Raw genomic sequence first — 18,274 nt, forward strand, 5'->3', positions numbered from 1 at the left:
CCTCCTTTGCATGTACGTGCATAATCGTGTATCCATGTGCAGGTGTGTGCTGCATGGTTTGGAGACTCCATTTATAAGACTATGTCCTCCAGCCACGTTCTACTTGAGTCTTGGAAGATGTTCTGCTGAGCTCCATAGAATAAACTTTAATCTCAAATAATAATAATCTTATCTAAAATATTCATGGCCAGTGGAAACTGAAAGATGTTTCCAAAATAAAACTAGAACCATGAATTACTAACTAGAAACCAATCTTAAAATAAACCACAGAGCCCCAACATTTCAAAACAAAATGACTCAGACTTACATGTCTCTGCCTGACTCCCCTAAAAAAAATCTTCTGATACAAGAAAGGAAATAAGAAAGTCTTAAGGTGGGTCTAAATTGAGTACATGTGCATCATGGAGCTTCTTTTTATTATATGACAGAACTTCCATTAGTGAGAAATTAGTTAATCTCAGATATAAAATATATACACTTTCTGGAAATTGCTGAGTGGCAGAGAGATTGAGGGAGAGAGAGAGAGAGAATGCTTAAATAACATATAAATGCCTCTGTGAAAAAGTTGTCACTGTCCTCATTATCGAATTAAACTCCTGCTTCCTCAGCTTTGAAGTCGAAATTATATGTATCCTTGTAGGGTTCCTGATGTATATCAAATGAGAAATTATACGCAAAAGACTGTAAAACTTACATGATTCAAAGGAAGTAGTGTTTCTATAGCACTTGAATATGGTAATATTTAAAGAGAAGATTAAAAGGAAGATGAATTTTGTTCCTGTTAATACACATTAGGTAAAGGTTTCCAAATTCCTAAAATTATAATAAAATGTCAGTACAGAAAATATCAAGAATCTGTGAGGCATAAAGGAGCATGCTGTGTACAGAGACCCTGAGGAGAGCTCCCTGGCTACCACGGACATAATTTCTCAGAGACTGTAAGAAATTAAGTGTGTTATTAAAGGTCAAATTTTAGATGACGCCTTTCAAGTAATTTTACCAGATTAAAAAAAAAATTTTTTTTACTGCAACCAGAGTCGAAATTCTTGAATGAAAGACTGACGAGAGAAAGTCTTAAGAGATTTTCTTTCCTTTTAATCCGTCTCCATTCATTATATATCTGCCAGTTTAATCTTCCTAAATATTCCTTGCATCATGCCCGTCTGTTTCAGAATCCCCGATGTCTCTGTAATGTTAAATTTAAGATCTGCCACAGAATGAACCTCCCTCCAGCTCAGGGTTGCTCTCAGATCTGGCCCTCCGCTTCGACCAGCATGGTCTACAAACCATCCCCAGAGAGTTCTTCCTGGACTCCGTAGCCTCCCTCAGCTGGAATAATTGCTAGCTCTGACTTCACGCATCATGTTTTTGAAAACTCGTTCCTCAAAACCCAGTATAAAACCTTACACTTCCTCTTCCTATTAAAAGCATTAGATGTTTGAAAATTTTTTCCTGACCTTTACGTTTGTGTTCTACCCTCTGAACTGAGGACCCTTCATTATCAACTCGCGTGCGTATGTCGGTACTCTAGTGCTACATGGGTAATCTCTTTGGGGACAGGGAGCACGTCTTCACATGTGGCTTTGTCTTTGTGTATTTCTGGCCCCAGGGCTGCTCCACACAAGCTTGTCCTGAAGCAGAATCTGAGGGGTGACTAATCAGGCCCCTACACACTGCAGACGTCCTTGGGTGAGTATCAGCTGAATATCTATTAATAATAGGAGTTAGCAATCTATTTTGGAAAATGAGCCAAGAATATTTGATTTCTTAAAATAAAGCAATTTATTTTTGAAAGTCCTAGGATACAGCTTTTCTTTTAAGGAATATATGTTTAAAGGATTTCGTACTTTGCCCTATACATTTCTTTTCTCATAGATCTAGTCTCAATTTAATGCAGTGTCTGGCCCAGAATTTAATGTAATGATTTTAAAATTTCTTCATTGATTTAATGACTGATAATATAGTGTTTCTTAATTACCAAGTAGTGTTCTAAACATGTTAAAAGCCTAACTTTCTTAGCAAAGTCCTGAGGCGGGCATTGTTATTATCCATACTTTTCAAGTGGTAAACCAAGGCACAGAGGGGTTAAGTAATTTACCAAAGGTCACACAGACAGTAAGCGAAATACCTGGGCTTTGAAACCAGGCAATCAGGCAGAAGTTAATGCTGTAAACACTATACCATGCTACCTCTTTATTTTATTTTATAAACAACTTTATCAAAGTATATCTAAGAATTTTAATTATGTACGATCAAATGCGCTCAGTTTAAGCATACAGTTGAAAGATTTTTGACAAGTGTTTATTTCCATGTAACCATTACATCAGTAGAACATTCGATGTTTCTATCAACCTCTCCCCAACCTCAACCGACATTCACAGGTAACCACTGATCTGTTTTTGGTCAATGTAGATTAAGTCTACTTTTTTTAGAATTTCATCTAGTGGAATCATGGAGGATGTGTTCATAAGTGTCTAGCCTGTTTTGCTCAGTGTAGTGTTTTTGAAGTTAGTCCATGAGGTCGCATGTTTCAGTAGTTTATTCTTTTGTGGCCGAATAGTTTCTCATTAAATAAATATGCCCACTTTTATAAACACATTCATCAATTGATGACTATCCAGTTTGGGGCTATTATGAATAAAAATGTCAGACATTTAGGTACAAATTTTTGCATGGAAATACATACATATTTTATTTAATCTGAGTTAATACCTAAGAGTGAAAAGCCTAAATCATATGGTAAATGTGTGTTTAATTTATGAGAAGCTGTCAAATGGTTTTTCAAAGTGGTTATACTTCATTATATTCCCACCAACACTTGGGATTGTCAGTCTTTTTAGTTTTAGCTTTTTGAGTAGGGAAGCGGTGGTATCTCATTGGGGTGTCAGTTTGCATTTCCTTGAAGGGGCAAATGATGTTAAGCATTTTTTTCATATACTTCTTGGCATTTACATGTTTTCTTTTGTAAAGTGTCTGTCGTGATCTTTTGGCAATTTTTTGTTGTTGTTGTTAGGTTGAGTGACTTCTGGTTATTTAGTTATTATGGACTCTTTAATAAACTGGATCACAATTTTTGTCAGACATGGAATTCTGAGAATATTTATTTGCATTCTCAGGATTGCTTTCTTGTTACTTTTAATGAAGGATCTCAAACAGCAAAATTTTAATTTTAACAAAGTCCAGTTTATCAATGTTTGAATAACAGTTTGTGTTATTTATGTCCTATCTAAGAAATCTTTGCCTACTGAAAGGTAACAAAGATGTTCTCTTACTATTTTTCTAGAAATTTAATAGCATTTGCTTTTCCATTTGGGTCTATGAGCCATTTTGAGTTCATTTTTCTCTACGGTATCAAAATTTCTTTCTTTTCATATGGGTATCCAGTTCTTTCAAGACCATTTGTTGGAGTTGCTATCTTTTCCCCATTGAAATATGTTTGAGTCCATCTGTGAATTAATAGTTTCGATCTTCATTGACCCATAAGTCTATCTTTATGTCAGTATTGCACAATAATCTTGATTCTTTTTGCTTTACAGTAGGACCTGATACAAACAGTGAGTCCTCTAACTTTGCTCTTTCTTTTAAAAATGGTTTGCCTATTTGAGATCCTTTGCACTGTTGTATAAATTTTGGTATCAGTTTCTTAATTTCTATAAAAGAATTTGGATTGGATTGCATTGAATCTATAGATAAATATGGAGAGAATTTACAGCCTAATAATCTTAAATTTTCCAATCGATGAATGTAATGAATCTCCCATTTCTTTAGGTATTCTATAACTTCCATCAGAAATCTTTGGCATTTTTCAGTGTGTAAGCCTTCAACATATTTTGTTAAGTTTATCCCACAAGTAATTCATAAGTTTGATATATACTTTCTAATATTTCATTATCCAATGATTCATTGCATAAAATCAATTTTTATAGTTTAACTTGTATCCAGCTAAAGACACTTACTAGTTGCAAAAGCTTTTCTTTGCATTCCTGTCAATTTTCTATGTACATACTTATTCATATGAAAATAAAGACAATTGTACATCTTCCTTCCATTATTTTAACTTCTTTTTCTGGACTTGTTTTACTGCCTAAGATCTCCAGTACAAAATTGAATAAAATTGGTAAGAGTGCTCATTCTTGCCTCTTTTCTAATCTTTGACAGAAAGCATTCACTTTCATTCTTATGTATCATGTTGGAGGCTTTCTGCAGATATGTCTTATCAGAATAAGTATATTCATTTACATTTTTAATTTGCTGAGACTTGTTTTCATGAATGCATGTTGAATTTTTCAAATATTTTCCAATATGTTTAGTGTGTTCCTTTTGTTTCTCTAATTAATCTGTGAATATGGTGAATGATATACTTTGATTTTATGTGTAAAACCAAACTTGCAATAGAGGAATAAACAGCCAAAGTAATTTTCAATGTTATATTTTTTTATATATCGCTAGCATTGATTCGATGATATGTGTTAAGGACTTCTGTGTCCATGCTTATGAAGTGTGTTGGGTCGGTGGATTTTATTTTCTTGTCATGCTGTGATGATCAAACTCTTGGGTATTTCGGGCCTGGTTTCCTGGATGAGTCTGGGTGAAGCTATCGTCAAGGCCCGCCTCTCAGCTTTGCCGACCTTGATTCTAGCAGTTCCGGACAAAAAAGACAAGATCGAGGGGTTTAAGTCAAGCTACTTAGATTCTTAGGAAAATGACTGGTAACGTGCCAATTTTTACAATCTCGGGGGGAAATTGTAACATTCAATGTCTATTGCTTCCCAAATTCTTTCTACCTCTTCCTTTTTGCTGGTGCAGTCTGTGTGGATATGTGACTAAGAAAGGTGACCAGGAAAGGTGACCTTATTCTCCAGTGGGATTTGGGCCTTGTTTCCTTTAAGACAAATATGCCCGAAGCTCTTTGAAACCACATTGAAGAGCATTGGTTCACACACTGAGATGCAGAGTCAAAAGATGGAAAGACCTGGGAACTCAAAGACTCGAAAACATCGACTCTACCAACCCATTTAATTGTGAGATAAATTCCTCAATTATTTAAACTGTTCTTAGTTGCATTTTCTGTGTTTTTATAATAATAGAAATAAGATAATTGTGATAAACATTACCAGAGTTCTGTAATCAATCACAACAATCAAAAAATAAAAAAGATACAAGTTATTATTTTTTTTAATTACCTTTGAACTATTTTAGAGAAAGGAAGAGCAATGTGTTAACGGGACTGCCATCAAACTGTGTGGCTGGATGAATCATCTTTTTGCATTCCAAGGATATTGAGGATCTCGGAGTGGTCATCAAGAATCTAAACACCCTGCCACGTAGGCAACTCGAGAGACATGCTGACAAAGTTTTTGTCTGAAACCTTCACATTTTTAAATTTCATGCTGATCACACTTCTCCTTGGATTTGTCACTGCAAAATGAGCAACCTCATTTTCGAAACACCCTTAGGACATGTTATAATTTCTATGATTTCGAATCATCTTGCATTAGTTATATTTTAGCCTGGTCACCCTCATGCAGGGGGCTTGTTAATTATACCTGGAGAGGCTGGGGCCCAGCAGAGAAGGAGAGGCTTAGCATAAGCCGAGAAACTGCTGACAGGAGCGTTGGGGGTCAGAGAAAGTATGAAAGGGCAAATTGGGAGTTAGTTGTTTTTCATAAGAAACGGGGGACAAAGGGAGAAAGTTGAGACAGGGGGTTACTGCGACCTCCTAACTAAAATCTCTGCTTCCACTTTCGCCCTTCTGTGGTCTAGTCAACACAGCAGAGTCAGGCCCTGTCACTCTCAATGGCTTCTCACCTCATTCAGAATAAAAGTGGAATTCCTTACAGTGAAAAAGGCTATGCAAGATCTGGTCAGTTCCCTCCCAGCCCTTGAGGCCCATCTCTACTTACCAAGCTCCTGCCATAGTGGCCCCCTTGCTGGTCTTCTAACACATGGGCACAGTCTGACCTCAGGGCCTTTGCATTTGCTGACCTGCTGACTCCTTCACCTGGAAGTTCTTCTCTCAAATATTTACATACTCATCCAGCAACCTCATCACTTTAAGTCTTCATTCACCTTTCTCCCCAGGAAGTCTTTTCTGCTCCAAACTGGCACTTTATCTTCCTTCATTGCTTTATTTTTCCCATGGTGCTTTTCATATCTTTTAAAATTTTAAAGAATTATTTAATTAATTTCATTTTCTTGTTTATTTATGCAACCAAAAATGTGAGCTATATGAGCGTAAGGATTTTCATCTGTTTTTGTTCATGGCTCTATTTACTCAAAAAACTTAACTGCTCAAAGAATATTGGCTAAATGAATGAAATGCCTTGAAATCATAAACCAGCAGACCCATGACTATGCCGTAGGATAAAGTTTGGATTTAAAGTCGAACTTCTCAGGGTGCATTAGAAATTATCTTCTACTTAAATTTTGGTGTACATGCTGGGTTGAATTAAATTTTGATTAATCTCAATCTCACAAATTTTGATTTCTTAAAAAGCCTCTCTTTCTTTAACTTTCCTTTATATTTTTAAAATGCAATGATTAATAATGTTAGTAAGGGTTTCTCAGTCTCGGCTCTATTAACATTTCAGGCCAAATAATTTTTTGTTGGGGGATGGGCTATTTTGATGGGGCGATGGGCTGTTTTGATGGGCTGTCCTGTGCTAGTAACCCCCTCCCCAAGATCTGACAGCCAAAAAAAAATCTCCACTCATTGTCAAATGTTCCCTAGATGGAAAAATTGCTCCTGGTTGAAAAGCAATGATGTAAATAATTTTCATATATTCCTATTCAAACAAAGGGTTATAATTTTCATATAACACATGTGATAGATTGGAAATCATGCGCATCTCATGCTTACTTTATCAACCGTTTAGATAAGCACTGTAATAACTGGTAGCAACAAGTTACATCTGTAGAGGTTAAGATAAAGTTTAGGAAGAACTAGAAAATAGATAACCCCTAGTTTAATGGCCCAGGAACCCTATCACTACAGACTGATGGCGGATGTTGTGGAGTTTCTTTCTTAGAGGGCCTGGGAAAAATAATAATTATTATTATACTGTGCATTCCTTCATAATTTATACAGGTAAAATCAGATGAAAACAAATAGTACTTTGCTTTATTTGGGTAAATAAAACCTCGAAAGGGAAACAGGCTGCCTGGAGTCTGTGTGTAGAAAGAAGACAGTACTTTATTCATTTATTTCATTTGAGTTTGGAAAGTGGCATGCGTATGGAGAGTTTGGTTATGGGGATAGATTGGAGGTGCGTCAGTGAATTTCTGATGCCTCTTTAAGAAAAAATGATTGGTTGACTGATTGATTGATTGAGCCCTACTTAGAGAGATACTTCTTTGTCTCCACCAGGCACCTCCATGGGACTTTTGTCCACGTAGCAGTTAATACAAGGGCCCAGAGTCGCTAAGAACTACTTGCCATAAACAAAGCTTCCAATTTGGGGATTTAGGTGTAGTTCTAAGTAAGTGTAAAGTTTAAGAATTATATAAGGCACTCAATAAAAAAAATATAAAATTGAATCGAAGGGATGTGACCTCGGATGTATGTGGAAAGGAGGTACACTTTGCAGTCACTTTCGGGGTGGACGCCATCAAACGATAAGCTGAAAGGAAGTAAAAAGTACAAGATGAAGATCAGGAAAAAGGACTGATAAACGGCAGAGAATCTCCTGATGCTACTTTTTGACAATGTTTGGGTAAATTTGTCTTATACTTAATCATTTTGCACAGTACTTTGATCTCATCTGTGTCGTAAATATTCATTTGCGTGTTACTCAAACAATCCTAGCTATATCACCTTAGCATCTTTCCTCATGTGAACAAAATGGAAATTCCAGAAAGCCACGAAGCCCAGCCTCAGTTTTACAATCTCCCGAGTTTGAACTACAACTGATCAATCCCCTAAATTCTTGGATGTCAAAGGCATGTCACCAACTAGGCCACTAAAGGCATGGAGGAAGCCAAAAAAGGAAAGAGCCCCCTAAAGGAAAATGGCATTTAATTGGGAACTTTTAGACATCTGTCACTCTTTGTGACGGGAGCAAAAAAAAAAAAAAAAAGTCCTTTGCACATCTTTCGATGTGCAGGTGGGCCAGGCCAGACAGCTGAAGTTCACCGGAGCTGTGCGCAGGGAGGGCCTTTTGGGGTGGGGTGGGTGGAGAGGCTGGTTTTGCAGATTGTACTTTTACACTCTGAATATCACCTTCAAAAAAATTGTCTGGGGCCAAATTGTAATCAAATTGATGGCCAGAATGCCACCAACCGTCCATTAAAGATGTCCCACTTGATAAACCAGGGTATGCACCCACCCATGGAACAGGTCATGCAGAAAGTTGAGAAAAGACATATATCGTGTGGGGCTCTCCGTTACAAACAAAGCCGCGTTGCATCCCTGGCCTCTTGGTTCAAATCGGTGTGCCTGCTCCTGCGGGGAGAGCCTGCCCCTGGAGAATTCTGCTTTTACTCAGCTTCCCAATCAGCTCGCGAGGGAAAGGCGCGCTCCCTCCCCGCCTCCCTCCCTCGGCCGGCCTGCGTGCTCGCCCCGCCGGCTCCGCACGCCCCCCCGCCCCCCATTCTCTCCACTTCCCTTCCGTTCCCTCCCTGTCGGGGCGGAATTAAGTCCAAGGCAGGATCAGGTTCCCCGCCTTCCAGTCCGAAAATCCCGCCAAAGGAGCTGCAGAGCAGAGCAAACCCCGAAGTGGAGCCAGGGGAAGAAAGAGACCAGTGAGTCACCGGCCGGGCGGGGAGGGAGCAGCCGCCGCGCCGCCTGCAGCCGCGATCGGGCACCTGGACGCCGAGCTGCAAACCTCGCCCGTTGCAACAAAGGCAGCCGGCGCGCAGACTGCACGTTTGCAACTCCAAGTAAGTGGAAAGGGGCGCGCGCTGCTCCAAGGTGTCTGCAAGCGAGTTTCCTTCGCCTGCTGCCACTTTTCCGGGCGTCAGCGGGTGATGGTGGTTGGAGTGGGGGAGAGAGGCTGCCTCGGAGGCTTTCCTCTCAGGGCTGTGTACAAAACCGATTTGCTCGCGAGGCAAACTGAGGCATATTTGGGGGCGCGGGCGGGGGGAGGGGGGAGTGAGGAGAGTCGGGGCGCCCTGAGATGAGTGGAAGGCACGCATTCGTGATGTCGTGCATGCATTTGGGCTGTGTTCCTGCTCCTAGCTGGGGGACATTGCAGGAGCTTCGCTCTTCGTTAAACCTGCCTGAGTAGGTGTGTCTGTGGCTGCGGAGGGAAGAGGGAGAAAGTGAGGCACCTGAGCCAGCAGGCCGCCTGTCCCCGTCCTTCTCCGCTTCTCTGGTCGCCCCAGGGCTTGCTGGCTCATGACTCTTAGCTGGCATTTCAAGTCGCGACGTGGGTGCTGGGTCCTCCAAGCGCCAGCTGACACTGAGCATCTTTCACGCTGCATCTAGCACGCTCTGTCCTGCCTGCGGGCCCAGGGATGGTTCTAGAAATGCTTAAGGCCAAAGTTTAAAAGACGCACCTTTTAACCCCATCTCTCATTTGAATGCTGGTCTGAATACCTGCCCTGTAGGCAAGCATTTGAGCTTTCTATTTTATCCACACAAAGCTCGGGTATTTTTTGTTACTGATTTGCCAGATTTCTCGCTTCTAATCGATGTTTCTAATAAGTTCACAAAATATTTTTTAACGCGAGGAATGTCTTCAACTCCGATAGTTGACACACACAACGTAAAACTTCCTCTCTGTCTCACACACGCACGCACACACACGTATGCACACACACACGAACTCAAGAACATACACCGAGTTTATGTACACTGTCATTAACTCACCTCCATCTCTTTTAACAACCGCTTTGTAAATCCGGGGATACATTGAAAAAAAATAGGAGTGGCACGTGGGGGGAGGGGCAGCCACGAGAGGGGAGAAGGAACAATGTGAGGGACATCAAGTTCTAGTTTTTTAGCATCTTTCATGTTGGTGGATTTTTTGCTTTAGCAGCTTGAGAAAGGATGTGTGTGGTGTGTGATGTGTGATGTGCGTGTGTTGTGTGTGTGGGGTGTGTGTGGTGCATGTGATTGTGTTGTGTGTGTGTGTGTGTGTGTGTGTGTGTGTGTGTTGGAGAGAAGGGCCTGGGAGGAGATTCAGGAACTCCCAGAAAGAGCTTTTGAACAAATAACATCATGAAGGAATTTTCTGATCCCAGGCATTATAGAATTGGTAAAACAGTGAAGCCCTTGATTATTGATTATTTGAGGATGAATTGATATGTAGAAATATTACAAGGTAATGGGAGTATCTGCTAGCATAGAAAATCAAGCTTGTATTTCCCATCTTCATTATGCTCCTTTTAAATTAAATTAAGCACTTTAAAGACCAAATTATTTAAAACATTTATAGTCCAGTTCAATTCAAATGGAATTTGATTATCTTTTCCCTCTTTTGGGACATGAATTATTACAGAGTGGCAGTGTGTGTACTCCTCATTTAAACTGGAGGATGAGATTTTTTTACTCTTTTATTTAAAAATAATGCCATTATGCTGTGCTCTAAGAAACTTTTGTGCGTTGAGTTCTCCCATTGTACTTTAAATCTTTAGAAGGTGATCTTTCCTCTCCTGCTGTTCCTGAGCCATTTTTTTTTTTTTTTGAGGCCATTTTTCTTTAGGACATTTTTAGGGCATTTTTCTCCGTGTTTTAGTAAAAGTCCTTTACAAAGCGCGCTCACCTGGAGCCACACTCAGCTGTGTTCCAGCTCGCTTGTGGACACAATTGCATGGTACTTTCAAAGCTCCAGCTGTGAGAGAAACTGGTCACATATAACTTACCTTCTGACTTTTAAATGAGGTATTTTATATAGAAATGAGAATAATATATATTTAATGGTATATATACTATAACCTATTACACGTATTATATGATAATATCTAATTCGATGGCTTCCTAGTCCTCTTTCCAGGATATTTAGAGTAATATATTTACTATTTTATTGAAGATGCACCTAGTTTGGTCTTTCCATATGGCAATATGTAGCACTAAACCACGTTTTTTTTTAACGAGCTTTTTATTTTTTCTCCGGTAGAGCCAAAGGCCTGGTTTGCATTTCACAAAACCCGTTCCTGGAAATAACCTGAGAGAAAAAGGTCCCCAAATAGTTTAAAAGCTTTTATCAATAAAAATCAATCTTAGAAATTAAATATTTTAAGTTAAAAATTGTTTTTTTTTTCCCTTTGAAGATATTCTTGTTCTCATTTAAATGACATTCTCACATGCATTCTGATCATATTCCTATTTGCCATGTGGAGTTTTGGTTACTATTCAAAATTTTCTCAGGAGTCTGAGTTTAGTTGCCTCGTTCAAAATGACGTAAAAAAAGTTAACAGTGGATTGAGGGCCAAGGGTCAGAGTTCAGAATATAAATCCTATACTCCCACCCATCATGCTTTTTAGGATGACGGCATAGCACATAGCGATAAAGGGAGTCGTCCTTGACTTGTCTCCTGACAGTGAGGTCCAAACAGGGACCACCCGAGGTGATGGCTGAGCAAATGAGTCTTCCACCTGAGCGCACCTCTGTCCAGTTTGAGGTGTGTTTCACGCTGGGGCCTCAGGCTAAGTCCGGGCTCTCCCAGGGCCCTCACTCCATGGCTCCGATGCGAGGCTCCTTTCTAAGCGTGAGGAATGTCATCGGCTCTGGCTGCTGTTCTAATGAATCATCAAAAGATCTTTTTGTCTCCCTTTGGCACAAGGGCATGTTACTGCCCTGGGGTAAAATAATATTTAGATACGGACCTTTTCTTTATGAGCTGGGCCTGCTTTTTTTTTCCCCATCCAGAATCAATTGGCTCAAGTGGAATTTGGGCCATGGCCTCACTTTGGAAAGACGTTCTCCATTTTTGAATGTTTATGGCCAATTCAAGTTTCCATCCACTGGGGCCATTTTCCCTTGCTTTTCATGCCAGGCTTCTATGTGGCATAGTTTTCCAGGTGTCATACAGTCTTTCTAGATTGTCAGGTATAACAAGCCTTTTGTTCCTTCTGATTCTAGTATCTGGTAAATAAGAAGTTAAAATTTCCGTAGTTTAAAAGGGGTAGCTATCGTGTGACATTATCAGGGGGCATTGTAATTGTGGTGCTATTGTGGATTTGATTACACAGATCACATTCACCACAAGTCCCTGTTTCTTAAAGGGTAGGCAAGGAGTACAGTGAATAATAGTTCATGCTTGAGATATTTTGAGAACTAAAACTTCATTTCTTCTACTGGGCTTTATTTTGGAGCCATATTTGCACAGTAGGTTTAGGTAAAGTGACACCTCAAATAAGAAAAAGTCATCATAATGAGTTTCCTGAAAGCAGAATCCTTAGATTGGTAAACTTCATATACTTAGAAAAAAAAAAAAAAAAAAAAAAAAAAACTCTTGTTTTATATGGATCTTGAAGAAGCAAGTCACAGTAACTGACACCTGAGCTCTTAATTCTAAGAGCGGTACTTGGTAAAAACCAAAACATCGTTTTAAAACACAGATAGCATGCTTTATCTCTAGTTTTTTGTTCTCACTTCTTTCACCTTATAAACTTACCTGTTCCCTACTTCTGGCTCTCATTTCTGCTTTTTACTGATCCAGTTGCTGTCATTTCCCATCTAACAACTCCCATGGTGCCTTGCCTAATTCCTTCCCCATACCTGTGATTCACGTAGGTACGTGTCAGGGATGGCTGCCCACACCCAGGACTCCACGGAAGGCTGAATCTTGCTAGCTGCAGTTTGGACCTTTTTCTCACCTGGTTTGCTCAAATTTGCTTTTAGGGCCAACATACTCTCTAGAGACTCCACTAGATTTTTTTTTTTTTTTATTTTGACTCAGACCCTGGCTGAGATCAGCTTACACTTTCATCACTACATAAATGTTGACTTTATTCTTCTCTCAGCTTCTCAGTTTCAGTGAAGGAGTGGAGCCAGGATTACTCACCTCCGCCACACTCTCGCAGGTCCGACCTCAACAGCAAATGTTTCTTGCTGCCGTGGCAAGTCAATTTAACGATAATAAACAATATTTATTATGTATGTGCAGAAGCCTCATTTTGTGCCGGCCAGTGTAGTATATTTAAAAAGTGTTTAAGTCCTAATTCTCTCGCTCCTTCCCTTGCTCCCTCCCTGTCTCTCTCTCTTTGTCTCTGTCTCTCTGTCTCTCTCTCTCTCTCTTGCTCTCTCTCTCTGGCTCACAGTTTTACAGTTCCAAACACTGTGTTTGGTAAATGGTACTAACTTGTGAAATTCTTTATTAGGAAGACATTTAAAAAACGTCTCAAACAATGAAAATCCATTATGCCCCACGCATCTCTGAAAGAAACACTTTAGAAGTCACATTCGTGTTGTCAAACCAATGATGTTTTGCATTTCTTCATTTCCCTTAATATACAGCAATATTTTCTGCTAATACCACCTTTTTAGAATTACCTTTTACTGTAACCACCTTGACATATTTTTATCTTAATTTCTTTCCAACTTCTTTGGCCACTCCTTTCATCTTTTTTTATTATTATTATTATTTTTGCTCCACCCCCTCCACCGCCCTGCAACTTTCAAATGTAGATATCTATTTCCAAATATTTCCATCTCTCTCTCTTGCTCCCCACCCTCTCCACCTCCCTCTTTAACTCCCTCCTCCAAATGCTTCAGTATTAATCACGAACCTTCTTTAAATTTCTCTTCCAATTTTCCTTGAGAAAACTCTCAAATCTCTTCATTCTCTATTGAGTTTTTGTCTTGCATTTTTAATTGTTTTTTGAATGACCACTAAAAGAAATGATTCGGGCACAATCCTATTTTGCGAAAGAGATTGAAGTAAAGGACTTCCTGTTATTTTATTCTTATCCCTAACAGACTACTACAGGTATCCACTGCCCTATTATATGTTAGGTGGTGTGACAAAAATAAATCAATATGCCTTCAAGCAACTTAGGGTCAACTCAGTGAATAATAAGATTAAAATGCAAATTACACAAACAACACAAGTTAGAGCAAGATATATACACACAAGAGTTTTGCCCTAAGCAGTTCAACAACAAACGTAAAAACACATTTTTTATGAGTAAAAGCAGAGTAACTCACAAAAGCCGAAATGGAGAAGGTGATATTCATTTTAAAAGCATCACTCTCTCTCTGTTGCTTCGCTGTCATTTATTCTGAGAAACTGAACTCTCAATTCCTTCCTATTGTCATTTCACATTTGCCACACGGGAGCGGAAAAACAATTGTTGGAAGTGACACTTAAGAATTCAGTCTGAGTTATTTAGAATAAATATAATTTTAAAGGCACAACACCTCACCCAAGATGTTCTTTTCAGGAAAATTTATACATGAGATACAGACATGAGATGACTGCTCTTCAGTGAGTATATAGACGTGGAGGGAAAGATGGCAAGTCCTCCAACATCCGCTGTGGAATTTGGATGAAACCGGAAATGAACTAGAGATGGAAGGCACCCAGGGAGGGTTTTCCCAGACAATCCTCTCCCTAGGCGGGGCTCTCATTCCTCCGTCCACTTCTCAACCTCTTCTTCCCCTCTACTTCTCAACCTCTCCGTGTCCCCTTCCTCTGCTTTCCCAGCAGACACTGGTCAAGCACATCTCTAACCTCTCGTAATCACTCACCATCACTACCAGCACCAGCTCACCCTCACCCTCACCCTCACCTCCACCATGCAGCCCTTGAAGGCAGGTACTTGCTCATTCACTGCTGGAACCCTAGGATATCTAGCAAAAGACTCTTGAAAGGCCTGGCATAGGAGTGAACAAGTCAGTAAGTGACTCCAAATACCATTCCTTCTACCCTTCATGTTCCAATGACCTTGGCTGTCCACTCTACCTGAGCCCGTTAAACGTCACCTGGTGGTGTTTCCTGTGTAAACCTGGGCACCCCCATTCTCTAGAACAAGCTGCTCCATCTCTCTCTTTTTTTAATTTTCACCTCTTTCATTCCTAAGGTAACATAGGCCTGCCCATTGGACTTTACGGCACCAAACGTTGTCAGGTCTTAGATGCAGAGAAAAATCCAACCTAGCTCTTTAACGAGCCAGATAATGCAAAGCTTACAAGACTGACCACTTGAAGCATTATTTTCATTATAACTCCGATGTGTCTATAAAACATTTGCTTTTTAAAACTCTTCACATTTATTTTCTCATATTGTCACAACAATTCTACTGAGGTAGTCAAAGCAAGGTGAAAAAAAATTAATATGGACACATAAGCTTAGAGAGGTTAGTGTTACCCCATTAAAAGGCATACAAATGTCAAAACAAAGTCCTGAAAATTCCTAATTTGTTTTTTTTTTCTCTTTTACAATATAACAACACTATTTCTCTCTCTTTTTTTTTTTTTTTGGCTAATTAATTTTATGTTCTAGTTGCCTTTCCCATCAAACCTAAACTTCAATGTGTGGATAGTAAAAGCCCAAATAACCCAAGGGAATGGTTCCTGTCTTCAGCGGTTATCAGAAGAGGTAGAGTCATGTCTTAGCTGGGAGCCCAACCCCAGAGATTCTGATTTGAGAGGTGACATCAAGGAACCTGGACACATGTCATCAGAATGCAGCCGACGCATTAGAAACATTAGCCCCCACATTTCAATATATGAGGTTCAGGGTCAAAGCAATCAAGATATAAACCACAGCTACACTTTTCCTAGCTACGTAACCATCAGCGGATATTGTGGTCTTTCTTCGATTTTCTTAGTTCTCAGGTGAGGGCACTAGTACTTGTCTAATAAGATTGACATGAGTATGAATCTAGAAAACGAATGTGAAGTGTTGACCCCAGAGTCTGATTGCTAGGGACTGTTTGGTGAGGATGATGAAAATGCCGATCGTGGTGATGCAGCACCGAATGAAAGTCAACCCTCGCACGCCCTCCCCGAAATGGTTTTGTTTCTCATGCCCAGCTGGGTTCTCTAGCAGACTTACCAACAGGAAGTGAGGTAAGACTCTGCTTCCGGAAATGGTTCTTTTCTACACACTCAGATCGTTTTCTCTAAATGCAGATGCAAAACTCCTTTCTTCTGAAAAGAAACACGCAGCACATGCGATCGTGCTCAAGGGCTGGGGCAGTTGACACGTAAGGTCCCCAAGTCAGACTGTCAACCTTGGCCTTTCCCATGGCATCTAGAACGTTGAGCACACTCCCAACGTGTGTACAGCCGCTGTAATGCTGACATTGGCGATGCCCGTAACCACATCCTCCCTGGCCCGTGCCGCCACCAAGGGTCAAGGTTCGGATGCAGGAATGTGTGTCATTTCATCACATGCTGACTGTTGTTTGGTGTGGATGCCGAGTATGCCACTGAATCTCCTGGAACCTCAGGATTTTCAGGTGTCAGATGGAGATGATGCTAATGATGGTATTACCTGCTTTGCCTACGGCGCAGGTAGGTGATAAAGGTAAATTGTGACAATGCAATGTTTATAAGTTGCAAGCTTCTATACTAAATGTGGCTATTATTAATAAAGTCAATGGGGCCCATTCTTTCTTTCTCCCCAGTTTTGCTACTTGCCATTGTCATTTTTCTCAGGACACCTAGAGATTGCCTAAGATGCTGGAAGGTAAGTTTAAGTAGGAGCGAAGGTGTGTGACAGGTGTGAAGAGACGGAAAGCTGAGTCATAGTGAAAAAAGTAAAGTGAGTAGACAATTCTAAAAGGATCCTTTCCCTAAATATTATGTTATCATTCTTCCTAAGCGTTGTAAAGGGTAGGTAGCAAATTTTTCAATCGGCTATTTTCACTAAATTTCGGTCTTTGCAGTTGATTAGCAGTACTTTATTTATACTATCGCTGTGCGTCTCGCCCTTCGATGTGCATAGCAGTCACCTGGAAATCTTCTGATTCAATAGGTCTCCTGTGGACTTTCAGAATCTGCATTTCTAATAAGCTCTCCGGAGGTAGCAGTACTGCTGGCTTAGGGACCTTACTTTGAGCAGCCAGTAGCCAGCCACTAGGGTTTAGTTTGACGAAAGAGAAAATGAGAGAGGGATCATGAAATCTATAGCTTAATAAAAGCATGAGGGTCCTGGACAATGTAATCCTTGTTACTCTGTGCAAAAGCTGTTCATGCCTATATCTTCATGTCCAAGTAATATTTACAATGTTCGATTATTTATGAGAGGAATTTGCAGTCACTGTCTGAATTGCTATGAACATGATTGAAGCCCCTTACGAGTAAAAGGCCCCTTCCTCACAGGACATTGGATCCAGTCGAAGCTTTCCTGAGGCCAAAAGGTCCTTGGAATTTGGTCCTGTCAAAAACATCCATGTTTAGAAAAATATTCCTGGATCCAAACAACCCATAACATTTATTTATACTTTGGTTTACAAGATTAAGACATATAAAATATGATCACATTTTGTTGGTCCAGTAATTGTGTTGTGGCTGTATTACCAGTAATAACCCTTTTTGCCTTAGTAGCCTAACTTGTAATGGCACATGTCAAGGACCAAACATCATGGACCTTTCGGCGTTGACCAGATGTCTCAGTGGATGCTTTGGACAGGAGCAAATGTCCACTAATTGGCCCCTTTCCAGGTGTGGACTCAGGTCTCTTTACCAACACTTCCACTAGAGCCCTTCCCCGGAGAGGGTGTAAGTGACCCAAATGGAGCCTTTTTAGTTTGCCTTAAAAGCTAGTGAGAAATGTTTTGGAAACTTCATTCTTATATAAAATGGATATAATATAGTATGTTTTATTTGTGCTAGAGTATCCTCTTCTTTAGGCTTTGAACATCTATTACTTCTTTCGATTGTCCCCTTCCAAACTATAAGAGAAGTAGAGTAGGTATCTTTCACCTATGTGACTTCCTGGGGGACATTGGGCTGCCCCAGAAGGAGCCAGAGCTTTCTGCCTCAGAGTCCAGATTTAATCAATAGGGAACCATTCTTCATTGGTAGCAATTTTGGTAACGATCTTAGGTAACAAAGAAAATCTTCACTCAGGCTAAAACAAATGGAGACCACACAAAACTTTAGAACAATGTTTTCACAATGGCCTTCCTTTTTTGCTAATAATATTGCCTTTTCTAAACCTAGCCATGCGGTTATTGCTCCCAACAGCAAAGAATCATCTGGGAGGCTTTAATGTATTGTGGTCTTTATTTCTGAGCATTAGAACATCAGAGGGGTTCCACTGGGTGTCTGCCAGCTGGCCAGATGGGTTGTCCCTTTTAAGCCAGGACTTGGATCTTGGGCTTAAGAAAAAATACCCTGAAGCTTTGGAGACTCTTATGCAAGGATCCATTTAATTCTTC

The 18,274-nt window shown here is 40.1% G+C and overlaps 1 protein-coding gene across 2 annotated transcripts in view; it reads left to right on the top strand.

Moving 5' to 3' along the window:
* The first annotated feature begins 8,473 nt into the window (after window positions 1-8,473).
* The window catches only part of PTN (pleiotrophin), an 88,406-nt gene continuing 78,605 nt past the window's right edge, over window positions 8,474-18,274 (top strand). Inside the window, exon 1 of one of the 2 annotated variants that reach the window (XM_016122882.2) lies at window positions 8,474-8,877. The gene's annotated coding sequence lies outside the window, so the exon portion shown is untranslated. The remainder of the gene's footprint in view (window positions 8,878-18,274) is intronic. The other variant, XM_016122883.2, reaches the window with a different exon arrangement.

Source organism: Rousettus aegyptiacus, unplaced genomic scaffold (assembly GCF_014176215.1).
Source record: "Rousettus aegyptiacus isolate mRouAeg1 unplaced genomic scaffold, mRouAeg1.p scaffold_m13_p_13, whole genome shotgun sequence".
NCBI lineage: Eukaryota > Metazoa > Chordata > Mammalia > Chiroptera > Pteropodidae > Rousettus > Rousettus aegyptiacus.